We start from the raw sequence: 6187 nt of genomic DNA, 5'->3' as shown, positions 1-6187 counted from the left end.
GACCTAGTGGCTTGAAAAACATGCTGAGTACATGAGCATGTGTGCCCAAAATCCCAAGAGGAGAATGGAGGAGAAGGGATTACAGCATGGCCACTGGTGGTTTCTCACTTTCCCTCTCTTTCTGTTTCTCTCAGTGAGTGCAGGCACCTCATAGCAAAACTGAGGTGGGGGAAGCCTATGAACAAGTAATTCCACTCCTAGGTATATATGTCCTCCCAAACCCCTCTAAAATATGTTCACCAAAGGACAAGTACCGGAATTTTCATAGTAGCACAATTATATATTACATAATATATAATAATCATCAAAACCTGGAATCATCCTAAAGTCCACCTACATTAGAATGAATAAATAAATAGCAGAACCCATGAAAAACAAAGAACCACAACTGCACCCAACGTGGGTGAATCTCATGTACATAATGATAGGCATAGAAGCCAGACAGAAAGATTACATACTGTATGATTCCATTTGCACAAAGTTTCAAAACAGGGAAGCTGATCAAAGGATTAGAAGGAAGACTAATGATTACTTCTTGGGAGAACAAGTGATAGAAAGAGAGTGTGACCAGAACTCAGGCTATTCACAATGTTCTTGATCTGAGAGCTGGTTATATAAAAACCTCTCTAAAAGAAAAGTTTGCTCACTTTGTGAAAATTTTTGTTTTATAAGTTTGATTTTCCTGTGCATTTATCTATATGTTATATTTCTTTTTTTAAAAGAATTATTTAACTTCATTTACATTAATTTGACCAGAGAGAGACAGAGTGAGAGAGAGAGAGAGAGAGAAAGGGAAAGTGAGAAAGCAAGTTGCCAGGTCTGGGACTCAAACCACAGTTGGCCATATGGGAGTCCAACACCCTTAACCACCACTCCACCTGTTGGCCTCTGTATGTTATATTTCTACTTTTTTTTTAAGGGTACTTTTTAAAAAGCTACTAAGGGGACCAGCAGATGGCGTAATGGCTATGTCTCTGGACTCCCATGCAGCCGACCATGGTTCGAGTCCTGGACCCAGTGACTTAAATTCACGCTGGTTGCATGTGCATGTGTGTCCAAGATCCCAAGAGGAGAATGGAAAAGAAGAGATTGTGGCATGTCCATCCCCCTCCCCTGGGGGGTGATTCCTTGCTTTCTGTCTCTCTGTCTCTCTCTGTCTTTCTGGTGAGTGCCCTATAGCAAAAACCTCTCAAAAAAAAAAAAGAAAAAAAAGCTGTTAGGTCACCAGGAAAGTCATGACGTATTTTTCTATGCAAAAAATGCATCATGACTTTTTCAACGACCTAATAGGTTGGGGCCAGGCAGTGACACAGGAGTGATGCAACTGGATCCTCATGAGAAAGGATCTGAATTCATATCTCAGGATCTCCCTGAGCATGCCTGGTGCACATGCCTGTGATCTGGGGTGATCTGGGGCGGATGACATTGGGGACAGATAGCAGAGTAAGATGCTATTGAGAGCACTTCTCTCTCTCTCTCTCTCTCTCTCTCTCTCTCTCTTTCTCACAGAATAAATAATAAACTTTTTTTTAAAAGCCAGCTTGAAGGGGATCTGGTAAGATTGAGTACCAAAAGGATAATAACTATAGCTGATTAAATGAACATTTAATGAGTCTCGGGGCAGGGCATATCAGGGGGAAGGGAGGATAAACAGGACAGCTTTTTAAAAAAGAAACTCACTCATAAATGTAGAAGGAATAACAAAACTCAGAGATCATCATTTTGTAACCCATGATATAATAATTGATTTATGTAACAATTACCAATGAAAGCTAAGATTTTCAGATGAAAACTTGTTTGTATACAGGATATTCATACAATGCCAAAGTATTACCCCAGAGGTCACTTACTTTTTTAAAAAAGAATTATTTTATTTAGCTACCTATTTATTTATTTAAATTCGATCACAGAGGGACAGAGTGAGAGAGAGAGAGAATGAGAAAGCAAGCTGCCAGGTCCAAGACTTGAACCACAGTCGGCCATGTGGGAGTCCAGCACCCTTATCCAACATACCTTCTGCCAGCCCCATTTTTATTTTTTGACTAATCATTGAAATCCTTAAGATGAACTGGATACCACAACAGCTGTCCTCTTGGGTTTGGGTGTTGTTCCTTCACAGAATCCATGCCTCAATCTGCGGTATGCAATTTTTCAGTGCCTCATTTGACCAGTCCCGGCGGTATTGCGTCTTTTAGCCTTGGCACTCCAGTTACACTTTCTCTTGTGCTTGGCAGGGTAACCACATTTGCCATAGGTCGACTTCTGAAGGTGACGGGCCTTAGAACCACAGCAGTGGCACAACATGTATGTCTTATTGTGACACTTCCCAAACGATGATGTTCCCTTCATCATCTTGCTTCTGTGTCTGAGACCAAAGCCCCATTTTTATTTTTAGAGAAACTTTTGTTAAAGGACACATGCACTTGCTGGAGAGACAGAGAGAGACAGAAAGTGAGAAATCGTGCACCACCACCCCGGGGGGGGGTGGCCATTCTGCAATCCCTTCTCATCCAGTCTCCTCTCAGGATTTTAGGGACACACACACACAAGCACCCAGCATCAGTTTCAAGACACCAGGTCTGGGACTTGAACCATGGTTGACCATGTGGGGTCCAGCAACATAACCATTATACCATCTGCTGGTCCTGAGATCACTTACTTTTACAAAGGAAAGCAACTGTACCCTTGCAATGGAGAGGTCTGGTGGTAACCACTTTAACCCAGGGAGTGAAGTTGCCATCACATATAATGGAACCTGGACTCGAACCAAAGTTGGTCACATGGAAGTCCAGCACCTTAACCACCATGCCACTTGCTAGCCCCACTGCCACTACATCTTATGGGCAAATTAGTTTATTAGTTAAATTTAAATTAAATGAACTTTACCAGCACTATTTATAAAATTAAATGGATGAAGTTAATTGTGGAAAACACTTTCAGACATCATCTTTAAAAATACCCACGGACTCCATAAAGCAGCATACATTATTACCACTTTACATATCAGAAAACTGAAGCTTACACTTCAGAAACTTACTCAAAGTCATACAACTAGTTAAATAGAAGAGCTGGGAGGAGACTTTCACCAGCCCAACTCCAAAGCCTATGCTTAATTACTTATGCTAAATACATGTAAGTTATGTTTAAATAATAGTTCTAGGGGCCAGCAGTTGGTGTGGTGTTTAAGGGATTGGACTTCCACTTGGCCAATACATTTTGAGTCCTGAACCTGGTGTCTTGTTTTCTCTCTCTTGTGAGAGTATATGCCCTATAATAAATGTTAAAATAATAATAAATAAATGAAATTAAATAATTCTTATTAAAAATAAATAAATAATTGTTTTATTATGTTCTATTTTTAGGGATAAAAATAGCTGTGAGAGAAGCCAAAAGGTAGTGTGGTGGTTAAGGCACTGAACTCTTACATGGCCAACTGTGGTTTGAGTCTCAGACCTGGCAGCTTGAAAATCACTCTGGGCACATGTGCATGTATGCCCAAAATCCTGAGAGAAAACTGGGGACCAGCAGTTAGCGTAATGGCTATGTCACTGGACTACCATGTAGTCGACCGTGGTTCGCGTCCCGGACCCAGTGGTTTAAAACTCATGCCAGGCGCGTGTGCGTGCGTGCCCAAGATCCCGAGAGGAGAATGGAGGAGAATGGAGGAGAAGGGACTGCGGCGTGGCCATGCCCCCTGGGGGGTGATTTCTCACTTTCTCTCTGTGTCTCTCTCTGTCTGGCAAGGGGACACACCCTATGGCAAAAAAAAAAAAAAAAAAAAAAAAATCCTGAGAGAAAACTGAAGGAGAAGGGATTGTGGCATGATCATCTCCCCTGAGGAATGGTTTTTTTCACCTTCCCTCTCTGTCTCTCTTCAGTGAGCAAATGGGCCTTAGGGTAAAAACCTAAACAAGAAGAAGGAGAAACAGCCGCAAGAATCTTCAAGCTGAGCTCCAACAGTTATCCTATTTTAAATTACTGTGGACCCTGACAAGGCTGGTCATCACTGGGAGCTTTTTGTCTTCATACCTTTGCATTTCATTTCAGAGCCACTCCCCCAAAATAAGAGGCTTCCATGGAATGAGGACTTACTCAGCCTGTCTGCCTTGTTATAGGTTCCCAGTGGAAGGCATCATTGAAGGCAACAAGTAGGTTATTTACTCATCTCTAAAGAAGCATAGCTAGGGCCGGCAGGTGGTGGGGAGGCTGAAGCGCTGGGTCCCACATGGCCAACTGTGCAATTCAAGATGTGGGACCAGGTGTGTGTGAGTGCATGCTCAGAATCCGAGAGGAAAATAGAGAAGAAGGGATTGTGGCATGGCCTTTCTCCGGGCAGTGATTTGTCACTTTCTCTCTCTCTGAATCCCTGTCTCTGTCTGGTGAGCACACATGCCTCATAACAAAACTGAAAAAAATGTACAGCTAATTCTGGAAATGGGTGCTAGTGACAGCTGTATAACTGTGTGAACGTACTTCATGCCACTGAACTGCACACTTTAAGACAGTAAATTTTATGTTGTGCATATCTTGCCATAATTTTTAAAAATTAAAATAGAATAAACTGAATGGAACATTTTAAAAAAGAAATACAGCTAAGTCCCAGGTAGCTCAATGATCATTGATTTATCATTACTAAATTACTATTGAAGGGATTCTCAATAGTACTGAAAGGTTGTCAACTTTGAAAATTTATGAAAATCAAAACCAAAAATATATGTAAAACACCTACATAAAAAATGCCTTTAAATCACAAATCAATGTACTCTCTCTGATATATGAGTACCATCCAGGTGTAAGGTTTTCTAAAGAATGTCAGTAAGCTTTTCTTTTAGAAACCAGTTCTTCCACAATTGCAGCTGGAAGAACATTCAGATCACAGGAGTGGCTAATGAAAGTTTCCAGTTCTTCCTTTAACCATAACATGTCAAAGAGTCTGTTCTCATAATACCTCTCAGAAATTCAAAAGACACAGTCCCATTAACGTAAGTGGAAGATACAATTTTCTTGAGCTGAGATCATTCCATGAGAAGTTCAGATTTCATATCCAAAGTCCCCGACCTCTAGACCACCCCTTCCCTGCCCTCTGACTCAAGATCATTTAAGAAACAAAGGTCAGGCCAGTTGGTATATCCAGGCAGCTAGATCCCACGTGGCCAACTACATGGTTCAAGTCCTGGACCTGGTAATTTGAAAAAATATGCCAAGCACATTTGCATGTGTGCCCCAAATCCTGAAATAGAGAAGAGACAGTAGCATAAAACCTCTCTCTTTCTCTCTCTTTTTCTCTCAATGAGAGAGAACAGAGAGTATGGAAGAGAGAGATGGGCATTTTGGCAGGGTCACCCAGCACCTTCCCTACCCCCCTATCCCAGTCAGTTAGGATCCAGGCATGCACCACTCTACCCACTGGTCTTACAAACAAACCCAGGCCTCATATGGCCCAGCCTTTGCACATCAGCACCCTCCCATTTGCACTACCATGGCTGGGCCAAGCCCCTACTCCCTTGAATCGTGATTATTGACTCACTCTTCCCCAGAAGACACCAATGTAGGAAGCTCCACACTGGGGCAAAAGCCCTGAATGTTGTTCATCAGGTCAGTTTCACCTCCATGGAATAATGAGGGACATCGAGAAGGTTTTCAGGTTCCAGGTAGAGGGACAGCTCAGCACAGCTCAGGTTCTAACTCACCATGGATGTCAAGCCCATGTGTCCATCAGTCAGGAGCCACCATGAAGGCAGAAACCCAATGGCAAGCCTAAGAAAGAGAACAGATTATGACTGTCTCTTGGCCACCTATCTGTAGAAAGAGCTCTTCCACGCTGATGCCAGGCCAAGATAAACTACAAACAAAAGAGAAAGCAACAGAAACAATTGAGAATGAATCTCACAGTTCCCGACCACCACCCTTCCCACAAATGTGTCTGCATCTGCCCTGGATTTTACATCCTTCCTCCAATCTCAGAAGGGAAAAACAGCTGCAGTGGCCCACTGCTTGGGAGGCAGGAAGCCACATGAAAGGCCCAGGGTCAGTTCTCAGACAGCCTGAATATGTTGGGCATGATCGCACACATCTGTAATCCTAGCTAATTGGGAGGCTGAAGCAGGAGGATTGTGACACAGCAAGACCCTGTCAAAAATACCTATCTCTATCTCTCTCTCTCTCTCTCTCTCTCTCTCTCTCTCTC

The 6187-nt window shown here is 42.5% G+C and overlaps 1 pseudogene; it reads right to left on the bottom strand.

Annotated features, from left to right (window-relative positions):
* Nucleotides 1–2058: 2058 nt before the first annotated feature.
* On the bottom strand, nucleotides 2059–2356 carry LOC106735280 (60S ribosomal protein L37 pseudogene; annotated as a pseudogene).
* Nucleotides 2357–6187: the final 3831 nt, after the last annotated feature.

This window comes from Tupaia chinensis, unplaced genomic scaffold, assembly GCF_000334495.1.
Source record: "Tupaia chinensis unplaced genomic scaffold, TupChi_1.0 Scaffold000350_1, whole genome shotgun sequence".
NCBI classification, from domain to species: domain Eukaryota; kingdom Metazoa; phylum Chordata; class Mammalia; order Scandentia; family Tupaiidae; genus Tupaia; species Tupaia belangeri.
Note: the sequence above shows the minus strand (reverse complement) of the source record. Positions and strands in the feature narration are given on the sequence as shown.